Source organism: Larus michahellis, chromosome 4, assembly GCF_964199755.1.
Source record: "Larus michahellis chromosome 4, bLarMic1.1, whole genome shotgun sequence".
Taxonomy (NCBI): Eukaryota; Metazoa; Chordata; class Aves; order Charadriiformes; family Laridae; genus Larus; species Larus michahellis.
Window position 1 is genome coordinate 91,430,307 of NC_133899.1, and position 27,968 is coordinate 91,458,274.

General features: G+C 42.1%; 1 protein-coding gene across 2 annotated transcripts in view; it reads right to left on the reverse strand.

The window, feature by feature from the left end:
• The window catches only part of SHANK2 (SH3 and multiple ankyrin repeat domains 2), a 377,060-nt gene that overhangs the window by 342,577 nt on the left and 6,515 nt on the right, over positions 1 to 27,968 (reverse strand). Inside the window, exons 2-3 of one of the 2 annotated variants that reach the window (XM_074586402.1) lie at positions 17,555 to 17,685; positions 14,119 to 14,226 (exon numbers count right to left, since the gene is read on the reverse strand). The gene's annotated coding sequence lies outside the window, so the exon portion shown is untranslated. Of the gene's footprint in view, positions 1 to 14,118; positions 14,227 to 17,554; positions 17,686 to 27,746; positions 27,877 to 27,968 lie in introns of those variants that run through there. The other variant, XM_074586403.1, reaches the window with a different exon arrangement.

A 27,968-nucleotide genomic window follows, 5' to 3' on the forward strand; every position in this document is an offset into this window, starting at 1 on the left:
CAACAGTAAGTTAGTTCAGGGAGCAGTATAGCCGCGGCCATGCAGTATTTATAGTTCTCTCTCCTCAGCTTCTTAGTGCTGCTCCTTTTCCCCCGGCGAAGGAGCCGGGAGACAGCACTCTGCAGCTGCTTCCAGTGCTCGGAGGAAAGCCTTCGCCCGACCAGCCTGCTGCAGAATCAACATTCTCAAAAAGGGAGACGGGTCAAATCTTCCCCCAGATTTGGCAAGTTTCAAAATTAGAGATGTTTTTGTAACATCTAGAATGACAACATTAGAGATGTTATGATTTGTAATGAGTGGCATGAAAATGTCAACATTTTTGCATTCCTGTTTTTTCATGGTAGCACGTACCTTTAATGAGTCTCCTACACAGGAAGATAACCTTTTTTGTGGGCATTACTCTATGCTCAGATGCCCACCTAGGAAAGTAAAAGTTATTAACTAGTAAGAGCAAAGCTCAAGTAAATTCACCTACTGCGTAGATAAGGCATGTCTAGAAACTCCTCAGCAGACAAACATGCATTTATTCTACCTTACACAAACATAAGTCAACAAAAATCATAAAACCGTATTGGCAAACTCTAGCGAATATTTCTGCATAACTTCTTAACACTATTTCAACGCCAGCATGGCCCCAGTTTCTGGTTCTGAACTGGCTCCCAGCTGACCAGCCAGCTTATCTGCACAGATGTCTGCACAGCCACCGAGAAATATCCATCTCTGGAAATTTATGAGGATGGGCACAGAGAATGGATACACTGAAACACTCAAAAATGAAGCATTTGGAAGTATGCTACTAAAGGATTAGCATGTTTTAATTAATACAATTTAAAACAACACATTTCATTCATTTATCCGTAACTTTTCTGAACACAAACAGCCCTTAAAATCTTAATGCTATCACAGCATCCTAAGCGTTTTCTCTATTTTCATGTACATAAAAACATGTCATCAACCTTGAAGACCCTCTTATTTGCACATAAGCTCACATTACCAGCGGCTTCTGAAATCAAAGACAATTTATACGTGATGTCTACAGAACGTGAATACCAGAGGAGTTCGCGTGACTATAGAATACACGACCCAATTTAGTAAAAAACTGCTAAAGCAGTTCAGTTATGCTACATGAAAGTACTAACTGCTGCTTTAACAGTACACTCATATAATTTAATTTATAGCGAGCTGAAGGCACTTTGCACTGTAAGGCTGCAGGCAGTCCATTAGTTTAGTAGTACTCTGAGACTCCCAGACGTCTTTAATACTAATAGACCCCAAACGCACACACTGAATTCTGCACTTTTTTCCCCATGTTAAATTGAGAGCTCAAATCCTGAGGTAAGTAGTAGGGCCAAGGCTTGTGTCTCTGGCACGTACGTACACGATGGAGTGAAATGCTGCTTAAGAGACACTTAATAAGCAAACCTGATTTGATTCCAGCTCAGCAAAGAACGCAGCAACAAGCTGAAAAATGAATTTAGCAAGGGAAGAGCTAGCTGAGATTTTTGAGAGACTACTATCATCTCATTCTGCCATTATATAAAGCCAGAGCAAACAAAGAAAGTCTGTTCACAAGGTTGAAATGTGAACAGAATCAGGAAAACAGTTCGAGGAAGTGGAAGAATAGTTATTGTATTCATCAGGAGAGACCATATTTGGGCATATATTTAAAATTCAGAACAGAAAGAACTCCATATGGACCTTTTCAGAACTAAATAGGAAGTCTACAGCTGCTTAAACACTTACTGAAATGAATTCACATATTTGTGACTCTTAGTTTTTTGCTATGCTCGACTACTCTAATCTTTTTTCCTCAGCAGTCTAAACATAAAGGGGGCTTAAATGCTTGTATATTGTGTGGTAGCAGAAAATGGTCTTCAGAAACGCCAGATGCTTTGCAGCTTCAGATTATTCACTACTTACGGCAGCAAGTTCATACTAATAACAAAAAAAACAAAACTTATTTCCTGTCCAAATACAGACAATATGAATATGTACTGTTAATTTCATACACACTAAAGACACAGAGAACCTCCACAGTGCCGCACATTGTTAAGTACCTTTGAAGAGGCAGACACAGGAAAAAGGCAGCATCGAGAATCGGGACAACGGAATATGCTAAAATGAGACAAGTTAGCACAAAACCAAGAGCGCTCCATGTAAGTACAACGTAGAGGTACAGAAGAGATCCCTCAGCCACCCCCTCCTACTCAGGCACTAGATGGCTTCTTCTAATTCTCTGATGTAGAGGAGGAGGGAAGACAAGGCGTGAAGTTGTGAGCAAGACATCAGGGTCATTCCACTGCCCAGTTCAACAGACCCAGATCGTTTCCAAGACAGATTCTGCCTGGACCGTGCAACAGCAGAAGACTGAACGAGGGCTATTTTCACTTTTTCTAGAGTTTTGCTCCATGTTCATGACCCCACTTGAACCTGTGTTACAGCTGACTTGACTTTACTGGCCCTTATTAAACCTGTTTCCAAAATACTTAGCAAATTAAGCAGTTGTTAGACCTCACGTAGTAGTTTTGACCTGCATGCAAACTGCGGATCTCTTAACACCTTGGCCATGCATAATGCAGAAGGAACAGCAAGTGGGTAAAGTTAAGAGTATATGCAAACCCTGAAACTCAGTGACACGCTTTGTCTTTGCTCCATGGCCGCACAAGCTGAGCACCACTGGGCAGAAAATCACGACCACTTGCATCTGGAAGCCAAAAGGAGCGTGTGGTGCTATATGAAGCAAAACCTTTTGTGACAGCAAGAGCCAGGAATCTACATATTTGATGTATGACTCTTGATCAGCATGAATAAATGTGGAGCATAGTAACTCATCAGTAAACTCATAAGTAAATGAGTTAATATAAATACAAATCCATCAGGATCTGAGAAGGACCTATAGTAGGAACCCTTAGGACAACAGCTTTGTAGATTTCCCTCCTCCTCTCATAAAGTGGGACAGCCACAAAGTCAGAGCATATCACTCACAGCTCCTGGCTTCCCTAGCAGATTACTTAGTGTAGTACAACCTTCATTAAAAAGGTCCCGTTAGGGAAAACACTGAAGAGTCAGGATCAGTAGATCTTGCAAGATATTTAAGCAGCAGTTGTATTCCAAACAGTTGGACTGACAATCACCTGAAGCAGAGCATGGTTTAACTTATACGATGAGGATTCTTGAGACCTCTGAGCGTGTGACCAACTAAGGAGAATTCAAATAAGAAGAGACCACATGAAGCAATTTTTTTGCCTGGCACTTCATTAAGGGATGGTCTGTAGCCACTAAAACAACTGCAATATACGTAATACTCAGGCTGAGTATTGAAGACAAGCTCAAGAATAAAATGGGCACTGCCAACAATCCTTTTTCATCCCCCAGAAATACCTGGATGTCTTGCTAGTAGTCTATGTGAAACCAATTCAATGCCTATGTTCAACATTTCTAAATTGAAACATTTTCACTCTAAAACTTGAGCTCATGGAGACTCATATTACTAGGAAAGCCACAACGTATAAAGAATAATATAATTCCAGACAGCTTAAATTCTGAGTTCATGATATCAAAACAAAGACTAGAATCAGATCCTGCATTTTTGTTGCCTGTTCATAGTAGGTTAAAAAAAATGTTCAGTTATGGAAAGAAAAATACCTCCTTCCTATGCTTATCTAAACATAAAATGGCAATATAATTAAAGTAATAAGTATTACTGCAAATTATAAGTAATCAGTGATGAAAGAAAAACGTGTCATCCTCAGTTCATGGCTCATAATTATTTCATTTCCCGAATACTGCAAAATCCATGATAACTAATAAATAATAAAAGCTTTTTGAAAAGCCAGAAGGTGCTTACCTTGGCTGTAATTTTGCATGTAACTCATGAGATCCGTCCAACTCAGTGAAGTCAATCCTAAATTTTGCACTGCAAAATTTCTATGCTTTTGTTTTATGAGAAGGTGGGCAACTTTGAAACTTGGATTCACAGAAAGACTTGTACCCATTTTCTACCTATACTGGAAACTGGATTTTGAGTCTAAGCCTACCCATTGCATTTACCAAACAAACGTGGGCTGCTTGTTTTTTAGACTTCAGCACATTCCAAGGGTTGTAAATGTTACCAGCTGCTGACCAAAAAGAAAAAAAAAATATTTTCAAGAAGCGAATGGAATCCACAGATTACGATTACCTAAAAGGAAGAAATAGTCTACTTAATCTACTCAATCTAGCAGAGTACTGTATTTGCCATGCTTTCAGCAGTCCAGATGGCTCCATTTTATTTACATGTACCATCTAAACAATCATTGCCGCGTTGTGGAAACACTATTTCCCGTTTTGACAACAGGAGGGAGATTACTCCCCCGAGTTATAAATCACAAATCACTGAGGGCAGCTGCAGCCTCTGTTTCTTTATCATTCTCTTAAAGATAGGAATTTTAGTGAAAGATGGGCATTTAGTAACTTCCCTGGCTGAGCTACAGTAAGTGAAGAGAGATGAAAGATGGAGCAATGAAAGGGGGCGATACCGGAGTTGTGGCTGACCTGTGCAAGGAGAGCCGACCCCCTCAGAAGGAAATTATTCGACTGCCAAGTCTTGCCTTCAACTACAGCGGTGTGAATGCACAGGTCAACCCATTCCCATTTGGTTCAGTTTACTGGCAACACATTTAGGTTGGTGTAAAAGGACACGATTGTTAGTATTTGGGAGAGGTTGGGTTAAAAATTTGGTTAAGAAAAACATTTGCCATTATCAGAAGAAATAAACTAGCTTATATGATGCTAGCGGTATTTAAAGGAAATAGAAATGCAAGATAAAATGCAGCAATATATTTCAAATAATTTGATCGACCCGTCATGGACAATTAAACTGTTCTTATTATAAATACTATGACAACCATGTCAATAATAAAGAAAACACTTGTGCTAATTTAAAATTTTGTTAAGGTTTAGCAAGTAAATCACCGTGCACATAACAAGCTACAAAGGTTAAGAGCTGCTGCCATGTGATCTCAAGAAAATTCATCAGGCCCAATTAATCTGACGGTGCACAGTCTTTTCATTGAGAAAATTACAAGCCAAACAAACAAGAAAAAGTGAAAATGACACAAAATAGATGTTGCTCAGTTTATCCCAGTTCAACGGGGATAATACATTTTTTTGTTCCATCATCGTACAGGGAACGATGCCCTTTAAATGAGCAGCATGTGAGCCCTTCCTTGGCAGACTCCTGGAGAGAGTTTGCCTCCCCAAATTCAATCACTCGATTCAACAGGATCTGGGATTGAGTTTCCTAATCCAGCCTAGGATTTACTTGTGAAAAGTGGTGAGCTGGAAGGGAACCAGATGAGAAAATAAAACCAAAAGAAAACAAGAGCCTCAAAACGCGCTATGAGCACAGTTTGCCATGAATGAGACTTACCAACGTAAGTAGGTATAGCAAGTAACAAAACATTCCCATGAATTTTTTGAGCTGCCTAAATGGGATTATCTCCATATACATTGGAGAGTATTCAACAAGATTAGACTCCTTTATGTTACAACACATGTTTATGTGCTTTAACACAGCAGATACGTAGAGCAGAAGCAAATCTTAAGCATCTATACTGACAATACATTGACTTTTAAATGAATAGTTTCACTCTAGGATAGAATTCTCTTCCTTCCCTGATGAACACAGACAGCAGACACAAGGTTCAATGAAACTGGAAGCACAACAAATGGAAGAATACAAAAGCTTTCCACAACTTACAAAATCCTAAGTCTTTGCATATTTTGGATAGCAACATGCAAACAACGCATTAAGATCACAATCTCAGATCAAAACAAATAGGTATCAATTTTGAGTCTCATTAACAACTCATCATCCCAGGAAAGTCACTGTTCCCAAGCAAACATTCTTCTCTGATAAAGGGATAGGAGAAGGGAGAATAAAATTGACAGATGTACACAAATCTCAGTGGAGATCTCAAGTTAGACGAATAAAACCCACACCAATCAACCAAATTATGCAACGCTTATTTACTTCTGCTGAAAATACACTGCAATTTTCATGACAAAAGAATTACACCAGGAAAATAAACCCCCAAGAAGGCAGCTCTGACATTTTATGAAAAGGACGCTTGACTCCAGCTGTCTCCTGTCGAGCACCCGTGAGACACAGCTGCGTGGTGCTGACTCCCCCTCCAAACATCTCAGTGATAGCGTTACCTGTTTGCATACCATTGCTGATGCCAAGACATGACCTTTAGACTGGTGCATCAGTGAAGCACTGGTTTTACACTCTGCAGAAAGGCTGTCACACCGGCGCTGAGTTCTGTCCAGTTGCGTCTCCCCGCTACCCACTTGCACCTCCTTCATGTGGATAATCCAATCCCTATCCCCATGGGCCTTGTTTGGCTTTTTGCTGGTTACGTGCCGGGGCAGACAGGATGGTGTGTACCACATATGATGACTTGGCCTGTTTATTATCAAAGTATTGAAGTTAAGGTCTGCTGACTTGGGTGCTGTGGAGAAGTAAAAAATATTGCCCCTGAGGAAAGGCTGAGAAACCTGTTTAGCCTGGAGGAGAGAAAACTGAGAGGGCATCTCATCAATGCTTATCAATATCTAAAGGGTGGGTGTCAGGAGGATGGGGACAGGCTCTTTTCAGTGGTGCCCAGCGACAGGACAAGGGGAAACAGGCACAAACTGGAACACAGGAAATTCCATTCCAACATGAGGAAAAACTTCTTTACTTTGAGGGTGGCAGAGCCCTGGCACAGGCTGCCCAGAGAGGTGGTGGAGTCTCCTTCTCTGGAGACATTCCAAACCCGCCTGGATGTGCTCCTGTGCAACCTGATCTAGGTGACCATGCTTTGGCGGGGGGCTGGACTAGATGATCTCCGAAGGTCCCTTCCAACCCCTACAATCCTGTGATTCTGTGATTCTCTTCATCACCACAAAGACATTTAGTACATTAGTGGAACTTCATTTATTAATACCAACAAAGCATCTGAGCCACGGATATAAAATCCTTGCTCATGTAACATATTGCAGTAAACGGAGTTACACCAGGCATCAATTTGTTTATTCGTTTGGATTTTCCAGTAAGGATCTACTGCAGAGAACATCAGCTATTATTTCCACAGGCGATCTATTCTGCACTGTATCCCTACTCACAGTATGAATGCAATTTAGGGTCTTCAATTTTTACAAACTTTGATTTGTCTTGAACATAGAAACTGTAAATACAATTAAAGAAAGCACATAAAATTTTCAGTAACTTTCAAATCTGGGTCATGCTGGTTTTTGTGATATGTTTCTTCTATTCACAGCTTGTTCCCTTCATTGGTTTTATCTGCCTATATACAGGTTAATTAGTCTCGTCCATGGGACCCAGTTTTGTTATCCACAAATTTGTTTGTTTAACCCCATAAGTACTATGAAATAATATAATACTAAGAAAATTTATTCTCAAAATAAAAATTTATCCTCAAAATAAAAGGTATTGAAAAAGTCATATATCCCTATAAAAGACACTCAGCTGCTACTACAGATTACTAAAGCCAGCTCGACAAATATGTAGCTTGCTATACGGAGAACTGGCCCTCCATGCAGAAAAAATAAATGTTAATATGCCCCAAAGCAGTATATGGCCATGCAGCCTGTTAAGTGCATTCAAATATTCATATACACGGGGTACTTGTAAGCTGTTTGAGTGATCTTTACCCTGAGAAACAGAGTATTTTGATTCAAATGCAATCTCAGACAGAAACAACCCTTCCCTTCCGCCCCCTGAAAATACAAGGTGTGTGTCTGTCAGGAATTAAGCAAAGCTAATGCTGCACGGTGTCACCCTGACCTCAGCTACAATTCCAAGCTGCACCACAGACTTAAAATGAAAGAAAAGAACTTATCAGGAACCCTGAAGAGCACATTTGTGCATATGAAATATAAAAATACTCATTTGTTGAAAGATGCATATTGCTTTCATTAAGCAATTCTTTAATCTCTAGCTGATCGAGTATGCTTTTCTGGCTACGTGGAAGAAACAAATAATAGCAGGGAGCATAAAATAGCTGTAAAAGCCAGTAGTGGCTATAATGCACAGAGTGAGATCTGAGCAACCTGACCTCTCTGAGCTATCCTGCAGGATTCCCAAGACAGCTCTTCCTCCAAAGAGGAGCTCAGGGTCCTGTTTCCTACAGGGAAGGCAACACTAGCTGTCCATGGAGCTACATCAAATAGCAAAACTTATATCACTCTCAGGGTGTTTCCAGGTTAATGTTCAACAAGGTCTAGGAGAAACCTGAAGGGAGGAAAGAAGCTGGCTGCAGGGAGCAACAGGAGAAAGTGATGACTGGGTAAGAAAATGGCAGATTGAACATGAAGTTGACAAATATGAAGTAACATGGGCAAAAACAGCTCTACACATACAGCAGTGGAAACTGAGCTAATTACTGCCATTCACGACAAACAGTATTTTGCAAATGTCAGTTTTACATCCTGCATTCACAAGATTAATAAGAATATTAGGAAAGAAATAAAGAACAAAATAAAAGATATTAAGTGACGTTATAAATATGTGAAATGCAGGTCTTGGCCCTATGCTTTCCCTGTCTTCCTCTGCTTCCTCCCAGGCTCGAAAGGGCTAATGAAGAACTAGAAAAGATACAGAAAGTTGACCAAGAAAATAAATATATAAAACAGCTAGCATGCACATAAGAAAAAAATGTCTTACAACTTCTTAAGTCTGGGGAAAGTTTACTGATAGGTATGTACCATCATGAGTGCCTGGAGAAACCGAGCAGAGTACTTACTACCTCCTCTAATAAAAGGAGTAAGAAACAGCAAGTGAATCTCACAAGCTCAAAACACACCGTGAAGCTGAGGAACTCACTGCCACAAGATGCCATTGGTCACCGAAGCTCAGCATACGTTCACAGCACAACTGAACACATTCCTGGAGCAAAACTCATTGAGGGCTCTCAAGATACTGCATCACTGCTTTGGTGAGATTATGGACCGTAGCTTCAGCTGGGAGAGAAACCGTGAGCATTATGGCAAAACCACGAATCTAACCTATCCAATGTTATCTAGTCAAAATCTGCTTCAGTACTACATTAAGAAGCCCACCTGCCATGGCCCAGTTTGGCTGTACCTTGCATTGCAAGTCTTCTCTGTCTCTCCCTATCCACCTCCCACCTTCACTTCACCTTCCTCACCAGCAGGGTGATGTGAGCGGATGCGATCTACAAGGCATCTCAACTCCGACGGGTCATACCATTGTACTTTCTTATTGATATTATGTACATTATAACATGACCAATCACAGACAAATCAGAAAAATTTAATGTGGCACTGAAAAGGACTACACAGAACATTCTCTGACCATAAATTTCGCTGGACACTTGCATGGAAATTATGGGCATGGAAATTATAACTACTTTATTATTAGTAGGAAACAGAAAAGTGAATAAACGGTATGAGGGGAAAACAACAAGGACTATGTTTATAGCAGTATCACAGAATCACAGAATCTTAGTGGTTGGAAGGGACCTCTGAGATCATCGAGTCCAACCACATAAAAAAAAAAAAAAAACCAACAAAAAAAAAAAGCACCCACCTACTAAACTCCACACCCACAACCCCACACACAACACCCCACCACAAACCAATAATCTTGGGCACTAGAGCATGCCCTGAAGTGCCACATCTAGATGTTCCTTAAACACCTCTAGGGATGGTGACTCCACCACCTCCCTGGGCAGGCTGTTCCAGTGCCTGACCACTCTTGCAGTAAAGTAATTCTTCCTAATATCTAATCTAAATCTCCCTTGCCGCAGCTTCAGACCATTTCCTCTGGTCCTGTCGTTATTCCCTTGGGAGAAGAGGCCAACCCCTGCCTCTCTACAGTTTCCTTTCAGGTAGTTGTAGAGGGCAATGAGGTCTCCCCTCAGCCTCCTCTTCTCCAAACTAAACATGCCCAGCTCCCTCAGCCTCTCCTCATATGCCCTGGTCTCCAGACCCCTCACCAGCTTGGTGGCTCTCCTCTGGACACGCTCCAGCACTTCAATGTCTTTCCTGTAGTGAGGGGCCCAAAACTGAACACAGTACTCAAAGTGAGGCCTCACCAGTGCCGAGTACAGAGGCACGATGACTTCCCTTGACTTTTCAGATAAATCTTCAGAGGACAAATAACGTGAGTATCTTACATGCCTCATTAGTACCAATAAATGCAAACACAATAGTAAGCAACCCGAATTAAGTATCATCACTAATTGCTAACAGACCAGTTGTTAATGACCTATTAGCATCATAATTAGCAAATTGGAGATTTATGCTTATTATCTATCATTCAATTTGTAAACAATATTTTGAATAGCTTAAAACACATTATCATCAGTGAATGCCCCACCTGAAATGTAACATTTTCAATTAAGAGGTTACTGAGTTTCCCCATAACAGACTAAGGTTTGCTTGTGGAGCTCCTAGATGCTTTGAAAACCTGCTACCCATCAAGACATTGTTTCAGAGAGAGAGAAGGAAAAAAACCACCAGATTTACCAGATTCTCTTCTACCCAAATAAAGTGCAATTCCTAAGTGTCTTCCAACGACGGTCACGCTGGCAATGTTTTGTTGCCAGCATTGACCACGATTCCTTAACCACACCAAGCAGAGAACTGCAAGGTCAATGCATTCTCCGGTTCAACAGTGTTCAGATGTCGTGGTCTGGGTTTAACCCAATCCTACTCAGGTACCACTAGTGGAAATCTTTTTGCATCGTTCCAAGAAGAAGAGTCTTCTTGGAACCCTTACTAGAAGCTTTGTCTTGGTAATCACATGCTACAAAGCCTATACGTGACAATATCCACTGTGCAAAACTGTACTTTATCTGTGTTAAACCAATCTACCAATTTCAATTAGAAATTTCTATTTTCAACTCATGCTGCAGAACTCAATGAACAACAGTTCCACATACACTTAAACAACCACTTTCACGATTTTGAAAACCTCAGTTCTTTCTCACTCAGCCTTCTCCTTTCCAAACTGAAGTCACAGCTTCTTTATTCTCTCTTTGTATCTCATCCAACTCCATTACATCCTTCATCAGATGCAGACATACAGTATTAAAGAATTACATCACATTAAGTATTTACAGAGACGAAAAATGATTCCCTCTGTCCTCTTCTCAAGGCCTCTTGTTCATGCCTAACACAATGTGGATGTCTGAAAATTAAAACCAGCATTCTTTAACATTAGAACTTGTATATCATCATACAGCAGGTATTGGTATGCAACACTCCATGACACAGGTGACACGCAGACATCTGAGACCCTAAGAAAACAAATCATGTACCAACTTGAGTTCCCTGAGTAACTGTTCCACATGAAGGCTACATGACTGAGCTTTAAATGAACCCCTGAAACAAACGTGCTCAGGGGCTAGAATGAGACATATTGCAGTATATTTGCCCTGTTCTTAAAGTCCCTCCCTAAGCATCAGATACTCATCCAATACAGACTTCTAAAAAACCCCTACTTTTACTCATTGTCGTGGTTTGGGCCAGGTTGGCGAATGACAAGATGACAGATGCTCTCCCCCACCTCTCACTCCAAGAACAGGAAGAAGAGAGATAAAAGAGAGTTACAAGTTCAGAAAAAAACACTAAACTACTTTCATGAAAAATTAATAATAAAATAAAAAAGGTTATAACAAAATAGATACAATATAAATAAATAGATACAAAAACATATCATGTTCCTAGGATGATGTCATTGGCAGGCACTGGGAAAGTTCCAGACTGGACTCAGCAACAAATGGGAACTGGAACACACTGACTGGGATCAAAAGGCAGATGAGCCGACAGGGTCCTCCTCAGACATCAGTCATTGAAGAAAGAGAGGCACTGAAGAAGCAGGCCATTGAAGAAGAGCCACTGAAGAAGAGCCGAAGACGAAGAGCCCTCGGAGAAGAACCCACACAGAAGAGCTGAAGACAAAGGGCCCTCAGAGAAAAACTCAGTGGAGAAAAGCCTGATGCCTTTGGTCCCTCAGCTTTTCTACCGAGCATGGCGGATGGGATGGAACACCGGATTGGTCAGCTTGGGTCACCTGACCTGTCCATGCCTCCCCACAGGCTAAACACCCAGGTCAGCTGACCCTGTGAGCTGAGCCTCTCTCACTGAACAGGCAGTTGGCTGCGCTTCACCCCAAACCAGGACACTCATATTGGCTGCACTATATAAACTGCTTTTAACAGTTATCAACATCCCTGTGAGGCCTTTTCTGTTGAAGGACCACACAGTTGTACGTGAATTCAATGATTCAGATCAGACTTTCAAGGTTTTGTCTGTACTTCTCTCAAACCTTGAGTTTATTATTTTCCATAACATCTCAAACCTATGTAACCGAATCCCCTATTACAACATCGATCACTTCTGTTCAACGTTAAGATAAAGGATGCAGTTACAACATATTTGAATTGTTTCTTATTAAAGGACAGCCAGCATTCGTGACCACCCCTATAACCAGGTCTAATGCAAGTATCCTATAGCTACACACTACCCTTTCTCCTTGCATGGCTTAAGTCAGAATAAGCCCAGAAAGTTCAAAGGATGATAATGTTCAACTTTCAGCTTCGCCGCTCTTTGGCTCCTCTAGCTCTAGGACCCTTCTGCAAGGGAACCAGTCCTACTCCTTCCACCCGCGCCCAGCCCTGAGCGATAGCTGCCCTGTCTTTCTCTTTCCCACGCTTGCCTGGCCTGAAGGTTTTCACAGCCTCTACTTTTAACAGCCTGTTAAAATTTCTGTTGAAAGAGGGAGAAGACTTTGGTGGGTAACGCTTCCTTTATCCCATGGCCAGCTATGACATTTACAACAGCAATCTCCACAGCAACTCTGGAAAGCAATCCAGTAAATAAGAAATAGAACACAGTGCAGGTAAAGGATTTTTTCCTGGCAAGGGATAAAGTGGATGCGAATGCTCTGGGTAAGACAAACTAAAATCTAACTTACATATTTCTTTTGCCATAATAAAATCCTATTGAACCAACTTAACTTTGTTTGCAGCTTCTTTTCAGGAGTATGCCAGTAGAACTAAAATAACATTTCCTTTGGTAGGACTAAAAGTCAGCAGAAGCTCTTCTTCTGCATACTTCTCTGATCTTGAGTTTAAATGTACTACACAAAAACCTTGTACCTTATTAATGTCTGATTTGGGGATCATTGTCATTACTCTGTCTTGGGATGCAATAGGTTTTTTTAAAAAAAAAAATATTCACAAAGCACATAACTGTCAGCTGCTTATACACAATTTTATTTTCACTGGTTTTGAAACACATTTCAATCTTTTCAAGACATTGAAAACAACTGTTCTGAAGCCGCTGCACTCTTTTCTCTTTACTGAAACTTAAGCATTTTACAAAACACTGACCACCTTAATGATGTTATTTGGGAGACCTCACTGAACGGTCCTCGGAGCAACGTGGTCTATCATGACCTGAAAAATCACGACGACCTTTGTAGTGGAAGCGAAGTACATGGAAACATAATTTCAAGCATTCCAGTGAGTTTTATATATTGCCAGAAGTGACAATACCATCAGTCTCTCCATTTACCCCTGAGCAGCTCCAGCCAGGGAACGCAGACATCCTGTTGGCTTTCATCCCACTAAACAACTGATCAGTGCACCTAGAACATTTCTTCACTAGTGTAGTGAATCTTCTGAAAGCATTACAATTCAGCACGGCTGCCGGGCATTTGCCACACTCCTTCCTTTTTAAGAAAGCCTGAATTAAAAGCGTGTCCCCACTATCAGCCAGTCCATTAATTAAATGATCCACACACAGAAACTAGAGCAGGAATTTACACCCCCCTATTCCACACCACCACTTCTCCCTGGCTTTGTAGCCAGTCCATACTGGGTACATACTGACTCCGGAAAGGACACTGGGGCTACATGTTCTTTTAACAAAATTCTTTACAGTAATGAACACGTGATTTTGGTCTTCCTCACACACACAGGTGAATTAATGAAGAAATTCTGGAGAAACAATTAACTGATTATCATCAGCAGAAAAAACTAGTATGTGATATTCGGTGAATAAATTTCTTCAGGAAAAATAAATTCAATTACACTTTCTCACCTTCATAAACTATTTTCCAGCAAGCTTTTAGCAGACCACTTCAGATTGAATGCCAGGCAATTTAGGGCCAAACAGACATTGAGAAGGTGTCTAGTGGATTCTCTGCCCCTAAAAGATAAACAGACTTTGGTATATCCCAGCATGTATCTCTTACTTGTTCTTACAAGTGTTCAGTGACAGAGACTTCACAAGCTCCCTAAGAAGTTTGAAACTAAAATAAGTGTTAACCAAATAACCCTTTCAGACACAGGTAGAGTACAAGGTGTGACGTTCACTGTACCAGCCTCTCAGCCTTTCACACAGCAGGAATATCAAACATACAAGACAGCCATGAAGCAAAAAGGTACTTTTTTTTTTCCTGTAGCCAATTGCAGCCAATATTTATGGTTACCTAATAAACTCACTTCAATGGTGACATGGCTATTTTTCTAAATGTGTGATAGTATTCAAGTATTTGATATGAATTTATTAATTTATTTTGAAAGAACATTAGCATGGTTTGAACGGACAAAACTATGCCCAATTTTTTTAACAGCAGGATGACATATAGTGGTTACTTTCTCCAGCGCAATTGATAGGGTGGTGGGGTTTTTTTACAATCCATTTTTACATTCCATTTAAGCCAGACAGCTTTCAAGGCAAAACCAATGCTCTCTATGGTACGTGGCAGGATGAAATGCCACCTGTTTAACACCTCTAGGTGCTACTGGAGCACAAACATTTTTGTATATATTTGCAACTATCAATGCAACACTTGTATACAGTGCGTGAGAAACTGCTAAATTTAATCTGTGATGTTTAGGAGATCGGTAACTTGCGCATCAACCGGAAGTGCCCAAGGGGACCCAAGTTCTCCCACTGATGTGATTCCACAGACTCAGTGGAAAGCAAGTCTAAAGCAGGAATTAAATTTATTTTTGTTGATTTTCAATATTGAGTTTAATTTTCTTCTTGTTTTGCATCTGTGAATCTGATTCTACAATTGCATAATTTCTTTACTACTCAGGGAAAGATATAACATTTACACTGAACTCTGAAGTCCTTATCTCTTAACCAACTGGCATATAAATAAAGGTCTAGAAAACACGTAATCTTGTTCACTCTTCTCGTCACTGGTTGAATAGCTGCCTTTCAGAGATGACATATTTAAAAGTTTGTATACGTGACGCTTCTCACTTTGCAAACATTTCCAAATCATAGTTATCTACTGAGACATTACCACAGAATAAATTGTTTACAAAAAAAAAAAAAGAAAGAAAATAATACCAAATTTCTAAACTGAAAAGGTAAAGCTACCATCTAGTTCAAGCAGTTAAAAAATTTAAAAAAAAAACAAAAACAAACTAAAAAAGAGAGAGATTAAAAAGTAGTTTCAAAGTGAGAGCTGACAGAATTGGAGAGAAGCTGAAATACTGAACAGTAATATAAAAAAACCAAACAGCTGTAGTCAAATGTTAAGAGGGCTAAGAGGGAAAAAAATAAGAACAAAACATTTTGCAACAACATTGTGGAGCAAGGCTTGGGTTAACAATTACACTGATATGCAACAAAAATTACGAAAGGCCATTAATTAGACTATACTTCATGGGACCATCTTATACTTCTAGATGACCAGTAAGAAGATGTTGACACCTGAGGACCTCAGCAGGATATTATTTTCAGTTTAGGTTAAAAAGCATAGAATCTTAGGTATCAATAAATACGAATATATTGAATTAACTACTACACGTCATTTTTCACTGCACAACATTCTGTCACTCTGAATAAAAATAGTAAGCATGAATAAACTATGCAAAAAGTCAGTATGCATTCTCTGCTAAAAGTGTATTATCAAGAGCGGGGAACAGTGTTAAACTGCTACATTCCACCTAACTAGCATTGTGGTTTTGTCCCATCTGGTTTGGCAAGTAAGGGAGTTTGCAAAAAGGGAAGGAAAAAGCAGTTTGATGAGTTTAACTTCATGGAGTTTTACACCTTCTTTGTCAATCTGAGGTCTCACGTGAGAAAAGTTTCACAGTAATCCTCAAAGTTTTAGTCCTGCTTTGTTGACAGAAAATGAAGTCGTACCCCATAGGTGGATTACCACAGGAGACAAAATTTCAAGGAAATGTTTAAGTCTTCAGTTGAACTTTAGAAAGGGCTCCTCTTTCTGTCTTCTGCCTTTGGAACATACAGAAGGCTTTTATTTCAGGAACTCATTAAAAATGAAGATCATGTCCTCAATGGAATGGAAGGCAGAAAAGCCATCAGACACGAGAACACTGCGGTATGTAGACATTTGGGGTTTGAAATATAATCCACTGGAAACCAAAGAAACAGTGACACACTATGATCCAACTCCATGGGATATAAGCCACTGAGCTGTGTGGGAGGTACCACTCTTCCCAGGAGAAAAAACGAAGGCGGCAGTGGTATTGGGATATCATAGGAAGGGGAACAGGAGAAAGGAGAAGGGTGAAAAAGCATACTATGTTGGAGTATTTTTTGTAGTATGGATCTTTTGGAGATCTTGATATATCTTTTTCCATGTGGCATTTAAAGGCTACTTCACAGTGCCTGCTCTTTGCATTAACGCTTGTGATTTTGAAGTCGGCTCTGAGGTGGCATAGATAACTGACTTCAGCAGAGATGCTGACACCAGCTGAGGATCTCGAAGGATGTAAAATAAACACTTTTGTTCCTCAAACATTTTTCATGGGTTTTGCAATATAGAAATTTCACATTGCTTTATTCTGCACGTTCATTTCATAGATGTCCGAAAAGCTAAGCAGCATTCATAGCAAGAAAAAAGTGTTATTTTTCAAACCTGACTGTAAAAGTGCAAAGGGCAGAGTAAAAAGCAGAATTTGTCACAAGCTCAGTTCTTCCACGATAACATTTTCAAATATTTGTTTAGGGGTGATCTTCGCTATCAGGTAAACACCATGCTGATGGCAAGGCGACACACACCTTCTGGTTCATGCAGCAGGAGCATTTAAAAAAAAAAAAAAAGTTTTTCTTCTGTAATGCTTTTTCGTCAGATGGAAAAAATAGAAAAAGTTCAGTTCAGTTTTGCAGGTGGTGCTTGTGGTACTTACAAAACATAGATAACACCTCAGCTACAGGCTGCAAGCTGGCAGACATCAGAGGACAAACTGTAAAGATGGTGTGCAGCAACTATCAGCAGCAGTGGGAGTCGGAGGAAACCTCAAAACTAAGGCCAGGCTGCAGGAGGAGAGGGACAGCTGCCTCTGTCACCAGCTCTCATCCCTCACACAGCTGTAACCACACAGAGGACAGCACTGGGGGATCTCGGACTTACAGACAGGAAAGGAAACAAAGAAAAATGAGCATCCACAGGTGCAAAACAACTTCTATGGGGCAAAAGTCCAGGAGGGATATTTAGTGCTGACCTTGAGATCGCTCTTCCCTCACATGAGAAACTGTCGGAGCTCACCTTGTGTCCGAGAGTGGAGTCGATTGTACGGTGACTGGTGCCCACGAAGGCGACCTGCAGATGGCTTCTCCGTCCTGCTGGGCTTCCGCCTTCTGATGGAGAGTGGATGGATCAAAGTGGACGTAACAGGGCTGAAAGTGAGAAACAGGAAAAGCACTGAATTTCTGTGGGCTGCTGACTTTCCAAGAAGGTGTCAGGCCCATTTTAGAGAGAAAATGCTAGTGAGAGGAACGGCCAGCCTTCCACCTGGAATCTCCTCAGATCCTCCCCTCTCAAGCCAGAGAGTCACCGGAGCACAAATGCAGACTTTTATGGGATACAGGAGCCAGGTCTGCCATCCCTGCAAGCTCAGGCGGGAGACAGAAACTCACCCTGGCAGAGGTGGCTGAGCCACGTGGAAAGAAGGGCTCTCCAGAAGGACCATTCTCTATTCACCACTGAAGGCACTTAAACCACTAAAGTTAGGTGAAACCAAACCAACCCTTAATTAAAGATTTTTTTAAAGCAGTAAAGCCCTGTAAACTATTCAGTGCAGGCCACAATTTTATCTTGGTTCCTGGACCTGCTTCTTTGCTTGAGTGTCTTTGCTCGAGTCCTCATCTAGATCCCTCCTCTCAGGAACCCACAGCTGACACATCTTGCTGATCCTAATATGAATTACGTGCTTATAAACTGTAATTGCCTGCAGTACACAGCTAGACAAGCCTTGTCTACCAAAACACATTGCCATTTAATTCTGAACTCTTCAACTTTTTCAGGTCCCATCTGAACAGCATACCAGGACACGACAGGAGAGGGGCAATGACTGAGCTGAATTAAGGTCTTTGGGTATACATCAGCTTTTGTTGTTCTCACAATTCCAGCTTCTCGGAGTTAATGTAAGACATTCTTACTGCAAAATATATGAAACAACCAAGTTAAAAAAAAAAATAACTGGCCAGCAGTCACACTTCTTATTATTCCTAGGAAGAGACAACGGGTAACAAAGGATATGCGACCATCAGTAGTAGGAAAGGGTATCATCTTCTTGCTTATGTTTTTCAGGCTATAATAAGCTTCAGAAAAGCCTATCTTAATATTTCCTGGAGAAGACAGAAATTGTACAGTCCACTGCACTGATGGTAGGATCATTCTGCACTCTTATTAAAGTAATGTATAATAACAAAACCAATAACAATATACTACACCAAAGTTATGTTCTATGAGAATACTGTCTAATTGGATAGATATCATTTGAGAGACATAATATTTCATATAGCTACAATCATTTATAGTCTACCTAAAAATCTATTTTCAGAAATAATGGCTACAGATACGTATACATGCTAGACGAAATCAATGGGCCAAATTACTGAGCTTGCTACAGTGATGGCATGCTGTAAGGGGAACCTAATTGGAAAGCAGCTGGTCTAAAAGAGCTAGTGGAAGATTTCCACAGGTCAGTTACCTGCCAGTTTAACTGCTAACGTCAAAGCTGTAGGGATGTGTCCTGGGAGTAACCCAAAGGCTAGCAAGTGGCACAAGTTTTATTACACTCCATTTTTCATCAGATCAGGTCTTTTGAAAGCCCTTCTCTGGAGGGGAGACGAGCAGTAGCAGCAGGCATCCGATTCCTCCTCCCAGTGTGTGGCACAGCAGTGGGGCATGACTCAGGTGGGAATCCCTCCAGTTTCATAACTTCCTAAGGGGTGTTATATGGTGGCAGAATTCAGTTTAACTGATTATGATTAACTGAAAAAAAAAAATCTCCATCTGTTAAAGTATCCAGTAAAACATTTGAAAATCATGGGGAAATGGGAAAACGCTAATACACAACAATTTTAACCAAAATGTGACTGTTAACTAAATGCAACATGGTTTCCAGTGACACACCCTATCCCATCACTCTCTTTCACTGGAAAAGCTGCTTTCAAAATACACACCTGTGAGGAACGTCAATGTAATTCACTAACAGCCTACTGCACGTCACAGTTTCTGCCATCAGCCCTCCTTTCCAAATAGGGTGATGGGATCTGAGCACAGGCTTTTCTCATTACAAAAGCATCTTTCTGTACCCACAAAAGTCTCATCTCAAATTCTTTAATGATATGCATGGTTTAATTATAGCCTGCATTTTGGTTAAAAATTAGATTGGAGCCAGTGTATAACGCACTGTCAGCGACACCTTAAGCTAGCAAGACGACTGGTTCAGATTTCTTATTAAAAATATTCTGAGAGGAGACACTTAAAATGTATCCCAAGAAGAGGCAAGTAACTTTGAGTCTTTTACACTTAAGTCAACATCATGGACTTTCAGCTGCAAAAATAACTGCAGCTTTTACAACTAATGAAGAAACTGAACACCAGTTTGATCAGAAATGCAGAAAGCCAAAGGGTGTTTAAGAAGTAAAGTTAAATTTGGGAAAGAATTTTATATTTTTTACAGGGTCGGAAACAGAGACATTAGTTTTCACCAGCAACAGAGGTTCTTTTACCAGCAGGATTAAATACGTGGCATTTTAAGGACTTGTTCTAATACTTCTCTTTTTGCCTTTTCCACAGATTATTTTAACCCATACAACCCACATTAAGGTCAGCAAACACTTTCTCCCTGGTTAGGATTAACATAATGCAACACCTTAACTGTTACAGGCTTCACTCTTGGTCATTTCTTTCCATCTCTCCTTCTCTCCTTTAATAGCTGTCATCTTTGTCCCTTCTTCTCATCTACCCTTTTTTTTCCTCAGTACTCCAGTCAGGCTTCATTCTAGTTGGTGTATCAGTGACCATCGGCTATCATAAGTGACCCAGAGACAGATCTCCCTACCTGGGAATTAAAAATGTGAAAGGATGATCTGCAAAAATCACAAACTATTCAAGATACACAGCCTCTCCTCACATCCCCAGTCATAACGGTGGAATGGTGGGATGATTTAAAATATTTATATTGCAGTGTTAACAAAATTAAAGGAGGAGCATCTTGATAGTCAGAATAAGGACTGTTGAACATAGAATCATAGAATTGTTGAGGTTGGAAGGGACCTTTAAGATCATCGAGTCCAACCTTTAGCCTACCCTGACAAGAGCCACTTCTAAACCGTGTCCCTCAGTGCCCCATCTACCCTTTTTTTAAACAGCTCCAGAGATGGTGAATCCACCACCTCCCTGGGCAGCCTATTCCAATGTTTAATAACCCTTTCAGTGAAAAAATGTCTCCTAATATCTAATCTAAACCTCCCCTGACGTAACTTGAACCCGTTTCCCCTCGTCCTATCACTTGTCACCAGGGAGAAGAGGTCAGCCCCCATCTCTCTACAACCTCCTTTCAGGTAGTTGTAGAGGGTGATAAGGTCTCCCCTCAGCCTCCTCTTCTCCAGGCTAAACAACCCCAGCTCCCTCAGTCGTTCCTCATAAGGTTTGTCCTCCAGACCCCTCACCAGCTTTGTAGCCCTTCTCTGGACACGCTCCAACACCTCAATGTCCCTCTTGTAGCGAGGGGCCCAAAACTGAACGCAGTACTCGAGGTGGGGCCTCACCAGTGCCGAGTACAGGGGGATGATCACTTCCCTAGTCCGGCTCACCACACTATTCCTGATACAGGCTAGGATGCTGTTGGCCTTCTTGGCCACCTGGGCACACTGCTGGCTCATATTCAGCCGGCTGTCAACCAACACTCCCAAGTCCTTTTCTGTCGAGCTGCTTTCAAGCCATTCTGCCCCAATCCTGTAGCGCTGCATGGGGTTGTTGTGACCCAAGTGCAGGACCCGGCACTTGGCCTTGTTGAACCTCATACCATTGGTCTCAGCCCATCGGTCCAGCCTGTCCAGATCCCTCTGCAGAGCCAACCTACCCTCAAGCAGATCAACACGCCCGCCCAGTTTAGTGTCATCTGCGAACTTACTGAGGGTGCATTCAATCCCTTCATCCAGATCATTGATAAAGATATTAAAGAGAACCGGCCCCAGCACCGAACCCTGGGGGACACCACTTGTGTCTATTCTCTCTTATACTCTGGTGATTAAACTTTAGATTTAAAGCTGAAACTGCTGGTTTCATAGCTTCACAGTCTCAGTGTTGAATATAAAAATACCGTTTAACTAACTGTTTTTGTAAGGCTTGCTTTCAAAATTTACTCAGAGTAAATATCCTCTGTTTGTAATTGAAAGGATGTTAGTCCCAGTACTGTATTTCTATAACTACTGCATCCTCATTACAATTCTCAAATTTTGTCAAGTACTCACGCTGCTGATATTTTGTCACTAAAGTTTAATTAAACAAAAAGCACACATGCACTACGAATCTGAAATTGCAACAATGAACCAGTGTACGTGGCTAAATATAACGGTGTTACCAAAATCTAAACCGGAGACATTTAGAATCCAAACGTATGAATGGTTTAAATCAATTACATATGACAACCCCTTCTACATGAACGTGCAATAACAATTTCAGAAGAATGATGCCATAGGTCCTGAACATTACAGCTGCAGCTATACTAAACAAAATAGGCCAGAGACTGTTTATGCTGCTTAATTGCTTGCGCCCTTGCTAGCACGTTTTTTGCCTGCTCATCCCAGCATCCCAGAGAGCAAGTGCACGGGCAAAACTCGGGCACTGAGAGACCTCAGGATCCATCCCCGACAGACAGTCTGGTCACTGCCACTCCGTTTTGGAGAGGAAGCGAGCTCAGGTGTGCGGGAGGGAGCTGTGCCATGCCATTTGGCCTCAGGGATGGAGAACAGACACTGGCCTATTTTATTTAATTGTAAAGGCATGGTGTCCGGTGCCTCTAAGAAGGTGTTGGCACAACACTTATTGCCTCGTTCAGCATCCCCTCATTAAGCATCCTATTGCTCAACCATGCATGGCTATCAAGATCCTCGCAGCCCACTCACGCTGCTGAGCACAAGGCACATTTCCCCACATGCTACAACAGACCCCAACTCACAAGAACAAATGCTCAAGAGTGAACATCGTGCATTGTGGCACTGCTCTCCTGTGTTTCTTACCATCAAAAAGACACAGTAGCCTAGTTGGTTTCTAAAAACTTAGCTGGTTTCCAAAAAAAAAAAAAAAAAAAAAAGGGGGGGGTTGTTTGAGTTTTTTTTTAATTGAGAGATCATATACTGTTTACTCTTAATACAGAAATTTATGAAATACAGCCACTGTATCTCAGACATCAGACAGAACCATATGCTAAATGTGTCAAAGTAAAGAAAATCAAAATGCTTTTTCAAATATAATTTCAACTTAAATCTGATCCACACTTTGCCTTATGTTTTATCTCACCATTTAGAATGAGGTCTTTATTTGTACCAACAGAAGTGTTATACACTGTTTTACCCTCCTTCCTGAAAGAAAAGACATGTTAAAGCTGCTATATTGAATCATCAGTAACAGTGGCCCTTTCTTTTTGCTCCTTAGGGGTCCAGAATGTGCATTTCTAACCAACAGTACAACGCACTCCAGCAGCACACAGTATTTGCAGGACTACTGATAATCCTGTTTTCAAAGACCGTTAGCGCTTTCAGATAGGGATAGCCCTTATATGCTATGGCATCTGATCCAAAGTAACCCTGTGCTGGCCTACAGACTCACTGACTTGAAGGCAGCCTATTAAAACAAGACCTGAATTCTGGGCAAATGATGCATATCAAGGGCTCGTTTCAGACCCTAGGTTTTTAACATGAATTACATCTCATCTGCTTATTCTTAAAGATAGAACAACTGCGTCCAATACACATACTCAGCACCTCCGAGATGTCAGTGACAATCATCTCCACAACCGAGCAAGAACCCAAGAATTTTTATTCTCAGCATCTCTGACATCAAGCAAAAACACTTGTGTAAACTGCTGGCAAAGTGCCTGTGCTGTATCCTTGTCTACTGATTGCTCCATACACAGACTCAAAGCCTGATCTTTCAGTTCATACACAAAGCTCTGTGCTCGGGAAACTGAAATCCAGTCAGCTACACTGCCACCCTGGCTCCAATGGCATTATTTTCTCCTGGTTTCCCTTTGTTCCTCAAAATCTGCAAGTTCCTGTCCACAGGTATAGGTACTTTCCCTGAAATTTATGGAATGTGTTAGATGCTGTGTTCACAAATGATCACAACGATATCAGTGCTGGCAAGTTGAGTGTAAGTATTTACCATGCTAAGTTTGTTCACTTTTAAATAAAAAAAAAAAAAGCAATGAAGCTTTCTATTGAAGTATGAAGACTGAAGAGAGAAACCGGTTAGAAAAATCACCATCACCCTATTTTTAAATTATTGCTCTTCCCTAGCTGTACTGAAAAATGCAGTAAGTAAATGCAGAAAGTAAACAGCAGTGCTCAAAGTAGTTTTTATTTTCAGAATTCTTAGTTTGTGAATTCCAGGTGCTACTTCTCGGGCAGGCAAGAAAATTAGATTCCAAAAAACATTGATTTTTAGCATGACAGTGTTTTTCTGAAGTTAATGACATGCAAATCATTATGCATTTATTTACATTTTTGATTAGGACAAGATTGAGAAGTTAGAAAATAGAGCAATGATCCTCCTCTAGGTTTCAGCAAAGACATTTCAGATAAGCAAGAGACATGAATAACTAACACAGAAGAAATAAGCAAAGGTTAAAAAAAAGTATTAAAAGGCTGAAGATAAATAACTTGTCTCTACTATCCTTATCGGAGAGTTCACGCTATCTAGGGTGCATACTTTTTTAATTAATGGAAAACTAGTTTGATGGGAAGACCTACGTCACACCGGGGCTCTGAGGGGCTTCTCTAGAAACTCGCTGTTCTGTTACACGGCAAGCGCTCGTCAGACTCCCCAACATAACAGTCTGACCTCAGGAGCAGCGAAATTGAAGTCTGCCAATGAAACTCAAGAAAGAAATTTGATCAAGGTATTGGAGTCTCTTGCATAATTCACTTTCTCTTCTTTGGACCACTCTTGGCTGATGTGGAGAAGGAACACCGTGCCTCCCAGCCCTTTGCCATCCTCGCATCTCAGATACCGTACAGACACCTTACCTATGGCACATCCTAAAGGGCTAAAGCCTAAAGGGCTACCACCCACTCCAGGAACACAGTCCAAGAAGAAGGAGTAGTATTTCCAAGATACAAACCACTCAGAAATGGCTGTGGCTGCCAGCTGTGAGCAACCCGCAAAGAGAAAGAGCCAGGACTATTTCTGAGTGGGGGAATCTAAGAAGTAACCCAGGGGTTACAGCATGTGAGAAATGTGTAAGCTAAAGGAAAACAGAAAGCTTGAATAACCTCAGCTGAAAGACAGGGAAGCACAAGTGTGGGGAAAAAGAGAAAAGCTGGGATGGAGGCAGGGGAAAAATCGACCTGAAGAAATTAAAAATTATTTTTTCTGGACCTAATGCCAGGAGAAAGCATGAGTGCTGTGGGAAAAAACAGGGGCTGTCAAAAGAGGTAGTCAGAATCAGTGCAAAGAATTTGTTAGATGGCTCTGACTCTTAGCCGTATCTTCATGGGCTTTTAATTCTAGTTTACAGCAAAACACCTGGAAAAGGTGCACAGGAATAATGCTGCATTTGAACAGTCTTCAGGCCTTGACACCTAAATTCAAGTGCTACTTTTTTCAGCTTAATTCTTCTAAACCATCAGACCAACTGTGGCTAGAGAAGAAATACCAGAACTGCACCGTAGTTTGAAAGTGCTGCAGAAAATCATTGCAAATGCCTGGGTGGTGCTGATACCTAACATATATAAGACAATATGGGCCATCAAATTTGAAACTGGGAAAAGTGTTCCCCCTATTCAAGCAAGGGCCTTTTGAGGCCATTTTGCCACCTCCTACAAGACTGGGAATACTTCTCCTAACTGGGATCCAGCTAACCTGCCACTGCAAGGAACTGAGCACTGACAGCATCTCTGCTTCCCTACACTCTATTTGCAGTTTGTGCTGTCATTTGATTCTGGGGGATTAACATATTTGGCCTAACTACAGTCCTTGGATTTTTAATATAGAAGGTATGGGCAAAGTTAACATCCTATGATATGCAGGACAGCTGGGACTTCAGTGTCTTGGAGCTATGAAAGGCATATAGGTGACTGCTTAAAACTCACTGCATTCCAGAGATGCTGAGGACCTGTTAGCTCCACTCCCATCCATACCCAAGCCTGAAAACTCTTATGGTGGTGCCCAGCAACAGATCCAAAAATTTAACAGCAGGTACTCCAGTTCGCTAATTGTAGCTGCAACTTTTAAAAAGAGAAGAGGAGACAGACCTGGAAGGAGTGAATCCATACTCTAACCCATATTCTTGCTGTCTCCTATTACATCTAAGCTGGTGGATGTGGAAGTGCTCTCAGTTTCCCTCTGCAGACGGGAGGTGGGGTGTTCATCGGGGCATTACTGAGCCCAAAGACCACGCTCCAGGCAGACGAGGCAACAGCCACTGCTGCTTCGTCCACGTACTCCCTCGGGTATAACTATATGCTATTCTCTATTATTTGTTCCACAATGACAAGTAGATTAAGGCCACGCCGTGCTAGGTGATATAAATGTATTATAAGAGGAACATGACACTAAAAGGATGAGGTTGTTTATTGATTCTCATTCTTCACAATCATGGGCAATTAAGGCCATCACAAGTCTAATTCAGACAGGTCCACGGGAAATCTAATCCACTCGCCAACGCATTTTAAAATAACATTATGTACCAGTAAAATAATATAGCATACCATAACAAACATAAACACCAAACAACATAGCTACAGACCTCAGGAACAAAGTGGGAAAAATTAAAAGTGTTATCAATTATAATCTCTATCCTGAAGTACTTCTTCAAACAAAACACAAAAGTAAAAGCTTAAAAAAAAGCCCTACAACTAATTATATATTTATTCACAAGAGAGGTGAGGTACTGTAAAAACCTACATTGAAGTCTCACACTGCTGAATTGCATTTCAGCCTAGTTACCTCCTAAGACTTTGATTATTTTAATGTTATTGTGTTTTTAATATAAGCAAAAAAGAGCCATGCTATTTCACAGTTAAGTCACAACCTTGATCCACAAATAGCTTTAAACAAAGATAGCATTTGTTTTTGAGGACTTTTTTTTTCATCCCCTGACAGAGACTCCCTTCAACAAGACAGGTTATTCTGAGAGGAGTGAAACAGAGCCAAGACCACAGGAAAGGAGAAAAGGAAGATCTAAAAAGGAAAGGATGTAAAAAACTTTCAGGAGAAGAATAAATTGACTCGTGTGTTTGTTCAGTTACTTGTGGGAAGGTTTTGTGACTTCTGTTTTAAAGAGCCAGGCCCACTGACGCAGGTGTTTCAGATCAAGCATGCCAGCAGCTAACTGAATTCCTACTGCTTTTACTCCTCCATGGAGCCCTCAGGAATTGCTTTCCTGCTGCTCATACTCCGACCCCTTTCCCTTTTCCTACCTCATCCTGCCGCTCCCAGAGTCATACAAACAGTGTGAGGGAAGGTCACTCTGCTTCCAGACAAGATTTCGCGTTCCCTTGCTGAATTCTGCCCTTCCTGCTCTCTTTCTTCCGCCCCATCCCTGGAGGTGTCCAAGGCCAGGCTGGATGAGCCTTTGAGCAGCCTGGTCTAGTGGGAGGTGCCCCTGCCCATGGCAGGGGGTTGGAACTATATGGTCTTTAAGGTCCTTTCCAACCCAAACCATTCTGTGATTCTGTGGGAGAAGTCAGGATGCGCTGGTACCCCCACCGCCTCCCAGCCCCCGCCCCCGCTCTGAGAGCCGGGTCCACCCGGGGACCGGCCCGTCGCTGCCCTCTCCAGCCCACACCGCGCCCTCCCCTTCGCCCCCTCCTCACAGCCACGCACCCCCTCACCCCCAAACGGCCCCCAAACGCGCCGCTTCACCGCCCCCATCCCCAGCCGGGGATCTCCATCTCCCGCCCCTGCCCGCCGCCATCCCCGCCCGTCGGGCTCGGCTGGGCGAGCCAAACTCCGCCGCCAAAGCCGAGGGGGCTGATGGAGACCCCGCCTGCGGGCAGCTCTGCTTCACCGCTTTCCAGGGGGTTCCCTCACCGAAGCCCTCCCTCAGTGCAAGAAGCGGGGGGGGATGGGGAGGGGGCAGCTACCGACCCCCCGGACGGCATAGAGCCCGTCCCTCGAACACGCCGCCGGCAGGGCGATACCCCCCGCCTCGGGGGCGAGACCAGACCCCCGCCTCAGCGAACCCCCCCCCCGCCGCCCGCTATCCCCGGGCCGTGCATACCTGTCGCGGGACGGGGCGGGAAGCCGTGAGGGGAACGGGGCGGGAAGCCGTGAGGGGGCGGCGGGGGCCGCGCTCCCTTCACTCCCGGCTGCCTCCGCCGCCGGCCGGGCTCGGCGGGGCCGCGTTTCCCGGGGTGGAGGGGGGGGACGGGCCGGGGAGCCGCCCCCCGCCCTCAGACAGCCAGTGCCCGCCTCGCTGCCCGGGCCGGCTCCCCCCTCCCCG